This window comes from Aethalodelphis obliquidens, unplaced genomic scaffold (genome assembly GCF_003676395.1).
Source record: "Aethalodelphis obliquidens isolate GAN/ISIS:26980383/991018 unplaced genomic scaffold, ASM367639v1 scaffold3, whole genome shotgun sequence".
Classification (NCBI taxonomy): Eukaryota; Metazoa; Chordata; class Mammalia; order Artiodactyla; family Delphinidae; genus Aethalodelphis; species Aethalodelphis obliquidens.
The window spans coordinates 12352949-12365648 of NW_020837947.1; the positions used below are offsets into that span (position 1 = coordinate 12352949).

A 12700-nucleotide genomic window follows, 5' to 3' on the forward strand; every position below is an offset into this window, starting at 1 on the left:
CCTGGCTGAGTAACGGGGGTTCTCACACCTCCCTTTATAAGGGGGTCTCAGCAGAGACACCAGAAGAGGACCTTGTCCAAGGTCTCAGATAAAATGACTCTGGGATATAAATATGCAAAAGAGCAAGACTGACCCGGGAGGGCCAAGAGCTTGCCTCAGACGCTGCCGTGCCCTGCTGTCACCAAGTCTGCTGCGGGGAGGGCAGTGTCCCTGTGAGACCTGCCAGGGAAAGCCCTCGCAATTACCTATGGTCAGGCCTGAAAGATGACACGTGGGAGTGTAACCAGGAGCTGGACTCCTTGCTCCCATTCTCTTTCACTCTCGCTTATTTGCTCTGATGAGGCCAGACGCCATGTTGTGAGCTGCCCGAGGGGAGACCCACGGGGTGAGGAACAGAGAGTGGCTTCCAGGCAACAGCCAGCATTGAACTGAGGCCCTCGGTCCCGTAGCCCTTGAGAAGCTGAATCCTGCCAAGGACTACGTGGGTGAGCTTGGAGGAATTTCCTTTCCCAGCCGAGCCTTGAGATGATTAAAGTCTCCGCTGGCACCTTGGCAGTAACCTTGGGGGAGACCTTAGCTGGAGAACCAGCTAACGTGGGCCCGGAGTCCTGACACTCAGAGACTAAGAGGTAATAGGTGTGTGTCGTTTTCAGCCTCTAAGTCCTGGGGTCTTCTGTTACGTAGTGATAGATAACTAAATACACGTGCTAGCGATCTAGCGACCACATCTTGGGAAACTGAATGGTCATGAGCCTGTTTCTAATGATTTGATTCCTTTTCTTTGAAAGTGGAGTATAAATATAATGAGATTGTGTTCTTTCCCCAGCAAGGTATAAAGGAAACTGGTATTGAAAAGGAGAAGTGGGAGGACTGGAATTTTATATACTTTATTTAAATAAACCTGTAGGGTAACCCCCTGTGAACCCCCTGGGTGATGCATTCAAATCTGACTTTTCCCTGTCATTTTCCTTTTCTAGTGCGTGAAGGAAAAGTTTTGAAGTTAGTCCGTTCAGTATGCTACAAAAGAATGGCAGGCTATGCCTTGTTCTTATCCTAAGATGCTTTTTTATGAATTTATCTGTGCCCTCTATTTATAAGTAATATGAACCGTTAAGAGAGGAGAAAGAAGGGAAATGTGAAAGAACAGTCAGCCAAAAAAGACTGATGATAAAAAAGCGGCATTTCAACTCAACACACCCGGAACAGTTCTGCAGGTGACCTTGCACTCCGTGCCTGCAGATGACCTCGCCCTCCATGCCGGCAGATAAACATCTTTGCCTCCAAATCAGCACAGCCAAACCATGCAATGTTTCACACACGTGTCCTGGAAATGAACACACCGAGTAGTGTTTAATGATCAGTGGAGCCAGACAGATGAGACACGACTGATTTGCCTGAACCGTGTCCTGGGTTTCAGAATTGAGGAAGGGTTCATTAAATGACAAGAAGGAAGAACAATGACATTGGGGAAGTAGAGATAACACTTCCTCTTCTTTCAAAAGAGCCTTACCCTCTGGTCAGCCTCTAATGGTCATCCTGTGTAGCCAGAGCCGCCAGAGCTGTGGCCGCTTACAGTGGAATCCTCAACCTTGGCCTCAGAGTATTATGAATTTTCTGAATTCAGGGATAAAGAGCCAGTGCTTGGATTTACTCTCTTTTTATTGCATGTAAGTAAAACCACTCCTTGGCTGATATATGAAGTCGTTGCTTGGCATCGCAAGATGGTAAAGCAGTGGATACCCTAGTGCTCTCTCTAACATAGTGAGTTGTAACTAAGATGTGACTCTTGGGATGTACCGTTTGCTCAGCTCTTCATAAACTTGCTGCTGTCAAGTCCAGTGCTAAAGACACTCTTTAGCTTTGAAGGAGAGAGCTGTGTACTCACTCTGCTTTCCTCTGTTTCTTAAATGGATGTTGTATTGATAGCTGCTGGGACCTCAGACCGTGGCTTTGATTTAGAAAAGCACAATTCAGCATGTGTGTGGGTCCTGAGGAGTTCATTTGGGGAAACACTCTGTGGCCACCCTCTTTTGAGAAGGTGTGTTCTTTGTGGAGAATCCCCCTTTGTATGCAGGCAGCTGGAGGGGATCTTACTTTTAGATAAAATCACAGGCTTGACAAGATATCGCTGTGTGAAAACGAGAACTTAGGTGATGTTGGTTCAGAGGTTTTTACCCAGGGCATCTGAAGCATTTGGTTTTCTTTGCTTGTGTATGTGTGAAGGAAATTTAACTGTAAGAGACAGGGTTATAACCCACCAAGGCATCTTTGACTATGGTAGTGGAATTTATTAGTCTGTAGGGGCCTGTGTGTTCTTAGTACTGTCCTAGGCATTGTATAGTCATACACAGAGTCTGATTCCTCTCCAGATAATTAAAATTTTATGTGGAAATGGAAACAGAAAGAACACAGGTTTCTTTCTGATCACATCATGCAAGTGAGAAGAAAAAGGACTTCAGTTCGTGTATTTCATGGTGTTCTCATTCTTTATTTTTTAAACGTCCCTTTCCTCTCTTTATATATCAAGTGTCTTTTCTGGAGAGGGTCCATGTGTGAACTCTTGCAGGTAAGCTGCATTAAGCAAATACACATCATCTGAGTACGGAAATAGGAAGTTCTTTCCCGCGGTAGCTTGCTGTGGCAATAAGAGATAAGAAATTACTTCATGACTGTTGCCTGAGACTTTCCTTTTTACTCTCATATCCTTCTTAAGCAGCTCACTTCTGCTTTCTATCCGGCATGGAGGCCAGGCGATGTGAGCTGGGAACCCAAGCACAGGCTGATAACTTTGCAAGCAGGTTTAATAGGGTAAATGGTGTGTGAGAGTGCAGAAAAATCCTTAAAAATAAGCTCTTTGGTATTGAAGAAAATCCTACAAATGGGACAATTACTGGACTCTTCAGTGCTCCGGACAGTGCCTGACCCATAAAATTCTCTCAGTCAATGTTCGTTGAATGACTGAATGACTGATTGGGATTGTTCATAAAATGAGTGTGGTAGGGTAGCCTTTGCCCTGTTTCCATTACCCAGGCACATAAGGAACTGCAGGTTGGAAAAGGTCAGAGTGAAGCAGGAGAGGAGGAGAATATGAAGGTGGGAAGAGAAGAAAGCGTATGAAGAAAGGAGATGATAAGAAGCCTTAAAGGTGGCAATATGGTGGTGAAGGTGGAGGTGGAGGAGCGGTAGAGTGGTGGTGATGGAGGTGGTGGTGGAGATACTGGGGGCGGGGGTGGAGGTGATGATGGAGATACTGGAGGTGGTGATAGAGGTGATGGCGGAGGTGGAGGTGGACTTGGTGGTGGAGGGGACTGTGGAGGTGATAGTGGTAGTGATGGAGGTGATAGAGATAGTAGTGATGGAGGTGATGGAGATACTGCAGGTGGTGATAGAGGTGGTGGCGGAGGTGGAGGTGGAGTTGGTGGTGGACGGGGGGACTGTGGAGGTGATGGTGGTGATGGAGGTGATGATGGAGATACTGGAGGTGGTGATTGAGGTGATGGTGGAGGTGGAGGTGGAGTTGGTGGTGGAGGGGACCATGGAGGTGATAGTGGTGGTGATGGAGATGGTGGTGGAGATACTGGGGGTGGGGGTGGAGGTGATGGCAGAGGAGGTGGGAGAGGTAGTGATAGAATGGGATTGGAAGTGGTGGTGATACAAGTGGTGGTGGAGGTGGCGGTAGTGGTGGAAGAAGTGGTGAAGTGGAGGTGATGATGGGCGGGCAGTGTGACATAGTCGGGAAAAATAGTTTTGGGATTAGACACAGCTGTTCAAAATCCGTATGCACCACTTACTAGCTCTATGACCTCTGAACCTGCAAAATGGTGACTATAATAAACTGACCTTTTTGTGTTTTTCGATAAGGATTAGAAATACGGTTGCACGGTGCCTGCCACCTCGTGGATCTTCACCAAATGGCAGTTACCAGTATATTTTCTTCAGTTTTTAAATCGCTATAGCCGCACTTACAGATTTAACCACCAATTTATCTTTTCTTCATGTTTTTTTGCTGTTTTCTAAATTTCATAAATTGAGCATGATTCTTTTAAAGAATTATTTATTAAAAATAAATGTTATATACCTAGTTATCAAGATGGTTAAGCACATGGTGGTATATCTATATAAAAATACTATCAATAAAATGATGTTTATGTCATATATTAAGGCTAAGTTAAAAAAAAGGAGAAACATAACTCAGCTATGTAAAAACACTGCAGAGAAGCAAGATTGAGGTAAATATGTTAAAACGTGAACATACAATTAAGTTGGTTTATAGCTGATAGTTATATTTGTCTTTGTGCTTTTCTATTTTTTTTCAAAAGTTTCGTTAGTGGAGCATATCGAGACTACCTTAAAAATCTGAAAACAAAATAAATGTTGAATTAAAATAAATCAGCAAAATTTTAACTCTTAACCTTCCACCAAAAGTGAAACAAAAGTAGTTTTTTAGTTACAGTGTGCTGAAGTTTGTGGTTCATTGCAATGGATGAAATAACACAATGTATGTTATTTAATTTTCATAGGGGGGTCTCCTTTGAGATTAAGACTGGTGCAGAATCGTGTGACAGTTCTAAAGTGGGAACAGTGAAAAAGGTCCTCTCTGGGACTGACTGGTCTACTTAGTTCCTAGAATGGCATGAAAAAGGGCAATTTTGTCTATATGATTTACAGCTGCCTCTAAACCTGTATTGGGTGCTTTTCTAGCAAGTTCAACGTCAATTTGATAGTTCTAAATTAAGTTTAGATTTGCCACCATAAGAGTAATTAGTTTTTAAGGGAATGTTGACTTGTGTTTTTCATCTTGGTGTACCTGGGGAGAGATCAGAAAAATGTTTTTGTGCAGTAAGAAATATTTCTTGTTAGGATCTCGGCCATCCCACCTCCCAGTGCTGGCCTGTCACTGTGGAGGAGGCCCTTATCAGAGACTTAACCGAAATCCAGTATTTTGGCTTATAGGTATTGGAATAAATCTCCTGTCCTTGACTTAGAAATGATCGAGTGAGAGATAATCGGCAGACAGAGAGGCAAAAAAGTGAACAAAGGTGAGCAAAAGACAGATTTCCTAAACTGACACGGGTGTTGAAATAAAAGGACTTGAAAGGTGAACAGTTAGCCAGTTTAAACTCACCCCAAAATGACTAGAGTGTGGATGAACTCTTAAAAAAATTCTGACTAAAAAATGACCAGATCTTCAGTGAGAACTGAAATTTAGATTAGAGATGAAAGAATTAATCAAACAGACAATGGACCTTATGACCAGCTGTAAAAGCCAGAAAGCCCAGTATGGAATATGAATTGAACTAGAGGCAGCAGCATGGTAGACTTTGGAACAGTTGGTCCATAGCATTTGCTCATGTGTGGAGCATTGAATACAAACCAATGATATTATTGACCACTTGCCATATTCAGGGCACTGTAATCAACACTTTCATTTTTACACGAACACTCGTCAAAGCAATCACTTTTCAAAACAATCCTGGGAAATAGCACTACTGTTATCTCCACGAAGCTGAAGTTTCGAGAGGTAAAGTACCCTAACACCACTCCGCTAGGCAGGGGCAGAGATAGGATTCAAACCCAGATCTTTGTGTGTCTCTGAGCCTGTGGCCTAACTACCATCGTACGTGACACTACATTGATTTCATTTGCATTAAAGATTTTCTTATACAGGATAGTTATCTGAGGCCAAGAATTGGGAGACCAAGGGGGAGTGTGAACAGATTCATGCTCTACTTTGAAATCTCCTTAAGGGACATTCCTTTCCATTTCTTGGTTGAAGAGTTTGGAAAGGAATTTTTCTTTTCTTTTCAGGGAGCTACCTGTGCCCTGACATGACTGCACATATGTGGTTGTCAATGTAGCTGCTTCTTAGGCAGCCCTAAAGTATTATGTAAGGAACCAGCAGGAACCAAAGGGGTCTGGAGAGCCAGGGGGGTTCCATGACTTTCAGAGCCATCCCTGGTTAGTCCACAACCTTAGTCAAGATATATAACATTCTCCCTTCACAAGGGTCCCTCCTGTTGCCCTTTTATAACAACATCCTGTTTAATTTGAAAACATCCAGTGCCTTTCTTGAGCGTCACTGCACCCTTAGTGATAATGCTACACATTAGGCTCTATTTATTAGTGGGAGCAGCACAGATGGAGAGGTTAGGAGGCCTAAGTGCCCTGCCTGTGGCATATAAAGGTTGTGTGCTAGGCCTTCAACGTCTCCATGCTTCAGTTTTCTCATCCATAAAAGCTGAGATAAAAATACCTAACCAGTCTGTTTTGTTGTGTGGACCAAATGCAATTAAGTGGAAATGCTTTGAAGAAAGTAAAAACGTTATAAACCAATGGGGCCTTCTGTCTTGGCTCGGATTTTATTTTCTTACCATGTAGAGACTCAGTTGACATACAAGAGCTTTACTGGCATAAGAGGATTAGGTGAAAGGTAGTAGGGGGTGTTATGGGTTAAACTGTGCCTCCTCCCCCAAGAAAAAGTATGCTGAAGTCCTAACCACCAGTACTTCAGAGTGTGACCGTATTTGGAAATGGAGGTGTTGTGGATGTGATTAAATTAAGGTTAATGATCCAATGAGACTGATGTCCTTATAAGAAGAAAGCCCTGTGAAGACAGAGATACCCAGGGAGAAGACCACGTGACGTGGAGAACAGAGACTGGAGTGATGCAGCTGTAGGTCAGTGGACACCAAGGGATCGCCGGCCCTCCAGACGCCTAGGAAAAGTCAAGGAGGGATTCTCCCCTATGGGTTTCAGAGGGGGCATGGCCCTGACAACACCTTGATTTCAGATTTCTGGTCTCCAGAGCTATGAGAGAGTACATTTCTGTTGTTTTAAGCCACTCAACTTGAGGTCTTTTGTTACTATAGCCCTAGGAAACGAATACAGGGACCAAAGAATAAAAGCCATTGTAAATGCTAGTAATAAACTCATCTAATTGCTGGCAAGCACTTCTAGGGACCAAATCCAATATGACTCATTTCTCTGACTTTAACCTGTGGCATTGGGCCTCAGACAGTAGATTTACTACATCATTGAATGGGAATGAACACAGACACTAAACAATGGAACACATTTACAAAATGGAAATCAGGCTATGGTGAAATCTATAAAAGGGCATTCTTTCATAAATTGAGTCTAGCTGGGGATTTCAGACTATTATACTGATGTGGTCATTTACTAGATATGGAACAGTAGTGTCTGTTTGGGAGGATATTTACTTCTCCAAGTTGTATAGTGAAAGAAAAGTTCAAATATTTGGAATTGGAAAATGATGTAATGTGATAGCACTTTGGTCCAAACATAAAACCTAAGGCTCCAATCTAAACCTATAGCAAATGGAAACTCCCCAATTAATGGATGTTGGGTCATTTTAGTGGTTTCATCTGTAATTGTTGATCCCTTTGTTACATAAAGTTAGTTTGGTACCTGCATGGCTATTTTAATGACAGCGTAAATAGCCAGGATTTCAAGCATATTCTGTGTTTCTCTGCAACATAAGAATCCCTTACTTTCTCTTTTCAGTCGAGTTTAAATTACTCTAATTCCTGTTACCATAATTATCCCTAGCAGAGCAACATTCTTTTAGCAGGAAAACATCATTGTAAGCGGCTAATTCATTTAATCTACTCAAAACTAAAAATATCTTTTTGCTTCTCCCCTTACTTGATTTATATTCAATTTTCTTTAGACTTGTTATTAATTTTATATAATTTCTTTCAAAATGCTCAATGGAAAGTTGTGACTGGTTAGATTCTTTCACATTTGAACAAGGTAGAATTTCTTTATTTTCCTGACTTTCACGAAAGGAAATACTTTCTTAGGAGTCTTGTGTACTAACCTCTAATATCACATAAGACGAGAACATTTAACCATTTATAGGCAAATTTATATATTGATACCAAACACTGGTCTAAAATGGGAAAATACAAGACGTCTCAGAAAAAAGGAAAGAAATGGAGCTGACTCAACATTCTTTCCAGGAGTCTCCATTTAACATTATCCACTCCTACAGGATATAATTCGTTATGAGGTGTCAGGACTCAGCCAGAAGACACTTGGCTGCACTTATACGAAGTCACATTTTAAGGAAGAAACCTTTAATTCTTTTCAAAAACTGAGAAAATGGCTGCAGACGTGAAAACCATACTTTTCAGGCTACTTGTTTATGATTATTCTGTTTGGATAGCTCAGAGTATAACACAATATGGGGGAAGTTTGCACTCTTTTTCTGGTCCGATGACCACATGTTGTCTCATTAATTTCTTGAACGTGTTGAAGATTCTGCTAGTTTAGCAAACTAATGGTCGCAACAGGAACATTTTATTAATTCACTTGAAGTACAGGTCAGCTATAACATCTTTGTTCTTTCCACCTGTTAAAAGCCCGAAGCAAATTATGCTAAAGGCCTTATTTGCTGGTTCCTTATTGAACCATAAATCCCAACCTCTCTTACGATCCTGACAAATAGGCAAAGAATTGTTCTCACTTGTGAGAGTGAATATTAATCATACAGTAGGATGAATACCCGTTATTGAACATTTAATAGTCACCAAACGCCTATTGGATACCTCATGTTTTCCATGTGTTTTATTGTAAGAGAACAGGCAAGGTCACCTTTTAAGTTCCCTTATAATCGTGTGAATTAACACTACCTTTTCTTGGTTAGATTCAGTTACAGCCATTCTGTCAAAGAGAAGGTTCTGAACTTGAACTGTCTTGGTGAAATATGTCCAGGGTTTTCCAGCTAGAGCTGGATTTCACCCTGGAAGCTACCAAGCTCTCCTGCACTTGAATTTTCAACTTGATTAATCAGCTGGAGCCGTTTTGCGTAGGTCACAGGGACTTAGAGGGAATTGTCGAGCAAGGTTTGAGGTAGGCACTAGAGCGCAATTGTTTTATTTTGTAGACGCTCATCAACATTCCAAAGTGATGTACAAATCAGTTGCCTTGAGAGGAACGCCAGACCCCTAGCTCTCCTGGGCCGAGAAGCCAGCGCGAGATGAGAGACCCCAGAGCATTCATCAAAGCAGAGTAAGTGACCAGAGCGTGATAGGTTTGGCTATTTCTTCCGAAGTGACTTTGCTTTTCACTTTGGTGTTCCCGGTAACAGCAGAGTCCTAGACTCAGGGTCATTTCCACTTTGCATTAAATACTTTGTGAGCTCTGCACTGGGAGCAAATTAGCAAGATTCTCCTCTCAATCCTGAACTGAGTTCAGACACTGAGCATTGCTGCCTGGCCCCCACAGCCTCATGTTTCTTACCAAGGACGTGCACCTTTTGCCAGTGGATGGAGGCCCCTGGCTAGTGAGGTGTTCTCTGTATTGCTTGGAACTTTCTGGGCAGTGAGCACCACTGAGGCAAGCCTTTGAATGAAGGCAGAAAACAGCATTCAAGAGGGCTCCTTGTTTACGATTGTAGTTTCTCAAACAGGCTGCATTTGTTTCCATGTGCCCAGCGGCTGTATGTCTTGTGTAGTCGGTGCTACTGTTATTGCTAAGAGTTAACGTGTACTGTCCACTTGCTGTCTGCCAGGGAAGGGGTTAAAGGCTGTATATTCATTGTCTAATTTTCTTAACCAGATGACTCTAGGAAGCGCTGTTATTAACTAGCTTCCCTTTTCCTGATGAAGAAACAGGCTCAGAGAGGTTAAGAACCTGGCTCAAGGTCACACAGTAAGTGGTATAGTCAGGATCCCAACCTCAACAATTTGCTTCTGGAGTCAGAAGTTGAACTGGGTCTGCTGGACCTGAGAGTCCAGTAACATATGGCCGCTTTGAGGGCAGAGGGAAAAGGATGCCACGTGATTTCTTATTTTTAGATAAGGCTGCTTTGTGCTTGTTCACCTTTCCATTCATTCCCCAGGCTGGGAATGTATGTAATCTGACCCCATTTGGGCCAGAGGAAATGCGTTTGGGTGAAGAATATAATGCTAAGAGCGCTTGTCACAGATTTGCCTGAGCCGTAAGGAAAATCTCCTTCCTAAAGACATTTCCAGATCACAGCTGAGGACGCTTGGGACACAGAGACAGGACATTTGTTTCTAAGAATTCAGAATGAACAGGGGAAGAAAAATGGATATTAAAAGTTAGGAAGGCAGGATTTTGAGAAGATGTGTTTGAATAGTTTCCATTCATGATTTCTATTTATTATAAGACCAGGAAAATTTCTTCAGAAAAAGAAAAGATTAGTAAATAGCAAATTAGATAAAAGGAGAGGAAAGAAGGAGCTCTTCAGGCAAGTACTTTGCATTCAACCTCGTACTAAATTTATGTTATCAACTATCTTGCTATTTACTTCTTAAGTTTTTAAAATAATTTTTTTTCTGTAGCACGCATGTAATGTATGTTTATTGCCAAAAATGCACACAAACAAGATAAATATTTCCCATGATCCTACCATATTGAACTAATCATAGCTAATATTTTGGTGCAAAACCTTCAATATTTTGTCTTTTTTTCTTTATATATGAGTGTATTTGACAAAAATGAGATATAACTGTACTCTGACATATTAAAATCATATTCCTATCACATTACATATTTTAGATATAATAATTTACCAAATAGGAGTGCAGTTACCAAACTTTTTGAATGGGTCATGATGGATAAGTGAAGAGGTTTTTCTTCATGATAACTGACCATAGAAAAGTTCAGATATTGAGAATTTGCAAATACTGCAAAGAAGTGGCAAGTTTAACACGTTTTAATCCAAAAAGTGGCTAATTGTCATATAAAACAAAACAGAAAATAACAGAAGAGCAAAATGCAGTAGAGGGAAGACCCCAGCATGAATCTGAATAGGCAAGTTTTGGGGTGTCATAGCAGGTGGCAGCGGCTGTCTTTTGGAAAGAGGGTTTTCCTCAGCTGACTTGTCTTTTTGCAATCTTGTTGTGGTGTCTGGTGGTCCTGAAGACTGGTGTAGTACCCTAGTCTCCATGTGTTTTTAAGTCTGTGAGCATCATCAATCATGTGAATTTTTGAGTTGCTTGGCCACAAATGTTATTGAAAAATTATTTCTTAAACATAGAAATTCTCTTATGGTCCCTGAGAAATTCACCAAAAATTTGTTGAGAATTTTCTCTGTATCAGGCATTGTGGAAAATATAAACAAAATATTTTTTAAAAGTTAGTCCCTAGAATATCTTACTAATTTACTGGGGCAACAAAACTAACACATGAGACATTAAATGAAAAGACGAAAGTGATACATGAGTGTCATAATGAACAGTGTAGAGAGTTAGTACTGTAAAAGGTGAATGAACCAGGAGAATTTAATGGTGGAGGAAGAAGTTGAGCAGGATATGAAAGGAAGGGTAAGTTTCAGGCGGATGGAAAGAAGAGAGATGACCATGGAATCAGGGGGAAAAAATACAGAGCTTTTCCGCTGGAGCCAAGACAAGATGGCGCTCATGCCGCTGTATATCAGGCAGCTACACAATGGGAAGAATCTTGGACCACAAGTCACATGCTTTGTTCTGCCAGTTGCTATGTCGGTGAACTTTGGGTTGTTACTTTTTCATGTCTCAGTTTCTCCATTTGTGAAATGGGTAGCATCATAGGGCTACATGCCTCAAAGAGTTTTTGGGGTCTTGCACGAGATGATGTGTATACACATGCTGTAGGTGTCACTTGTGATGGGGATTGACTAGAAATACAGACAGAAGAAGAACACAAAAGGACAACAAAGTAGTTATAACATACCCCAAGCCAAAGTTGAGTGTTTTGAAGACAGAGGGAGTATATCGTTGGGTCAAACGTAGCAAGAGCAAAGGGGAAGTCAGAGGGTTGATAGGTTGATGGCATTGATAATTCCCCTCTGGAGATGTGGAGAAATGAGGGGAAATGAGAAGATGAGGAGGAAAGTGGTTGATGGGGAAATGGAGTGCTTTGGAGAAAGTTTGATGATAAGGATGGGTTTTCATACATTTGTATTTTTTCTAATAAAACGGCACTTTCTTGAGTATTGTGGTCAATGCATCATGTCAAGTCTTTTCATATGCTCTTCCCACTAATTGAATGAGAGGAAAAGGAAATTTCTTCTTTTCTCCTTATTTCACTTATTTTCCCTTTGTATCCCTAGAAGCATATGACACACTTCTCAACAAATAGCTGAAATAGTTATGAAAAAATATTATCATCAATCCAACTGGGTAGTCGTTAGATCTTGGGCAGCAGTTCTAGGCTTATGCATCACATTTTTAAATCAAGTCATAGAGCTATTATAAATTATTAAGGATAAATATTGTATAATTAACTCATAATGAGTTATAACCATGAGAATCAGATAAAGCATGAATGAATCCATACAGTCCGTAAAGGTACATTTCAACGTTTGTGCTTGTGTCATTCCTTTATTAAATATTTAATAGATTTTAACAATTCATGTCATCTTCCTTGTGCATTGAACCTTCTGGTGGACACAAAGCAAAAACCAAAGATGTGTAGCAAGTCAGAGAAGAAAAAACAGAGGTTGGAGAATTCACACACTCTAGAAGAGGCTCCTGAGCGGACCTAATCTGGCAAATTGCCTGCCTAGTTTTGTTCATTATACTCTATTTACACTGTTATTATGGTCAAATCTAGGGCCTTTCTCAGCTCTCATCCTCCTGGATTCAGCATCTGTAGACTTCAAGACTCACGTAGACCTTGTCTGCCTTAAGGACATATACTCCATCTCTCAAATTTCTCCTTAAGCCAT

General features: G+C 41.2%; 1 protein-coding gene across 6 annotated transcripts in view; it reads left to right on the forward strand.

Annotated features, from left to right (window-relative positions):
* Positions 1–995: 995 nt before the first annotated feature.
* IPCEF1 (interaction protein for cytohesin exchange factors 1) overlaps positions 996–12700 on the forward strand; it is a 183006-nt gene continuing 171301 nt past the window's right edge. For 2 of the 6 annotated variants that reach the window (XM_027082952.1, XM_027082988.1), the window contains exons 1-2: positions 1004–1667; positions 8909–9033. The gene's annotated coding sequence lies outside the window, so the exon portion shown is untranslated. Of the gene's footprint in view, positions 1668–8908; positions 9034–12700 lie in introns of all 6 variants that reach the window. The other 4 variants (XR_003427982.1, XM_027083008.1, XM_027082962.1 and 1 more) reach the window with 4 other exon arrangements.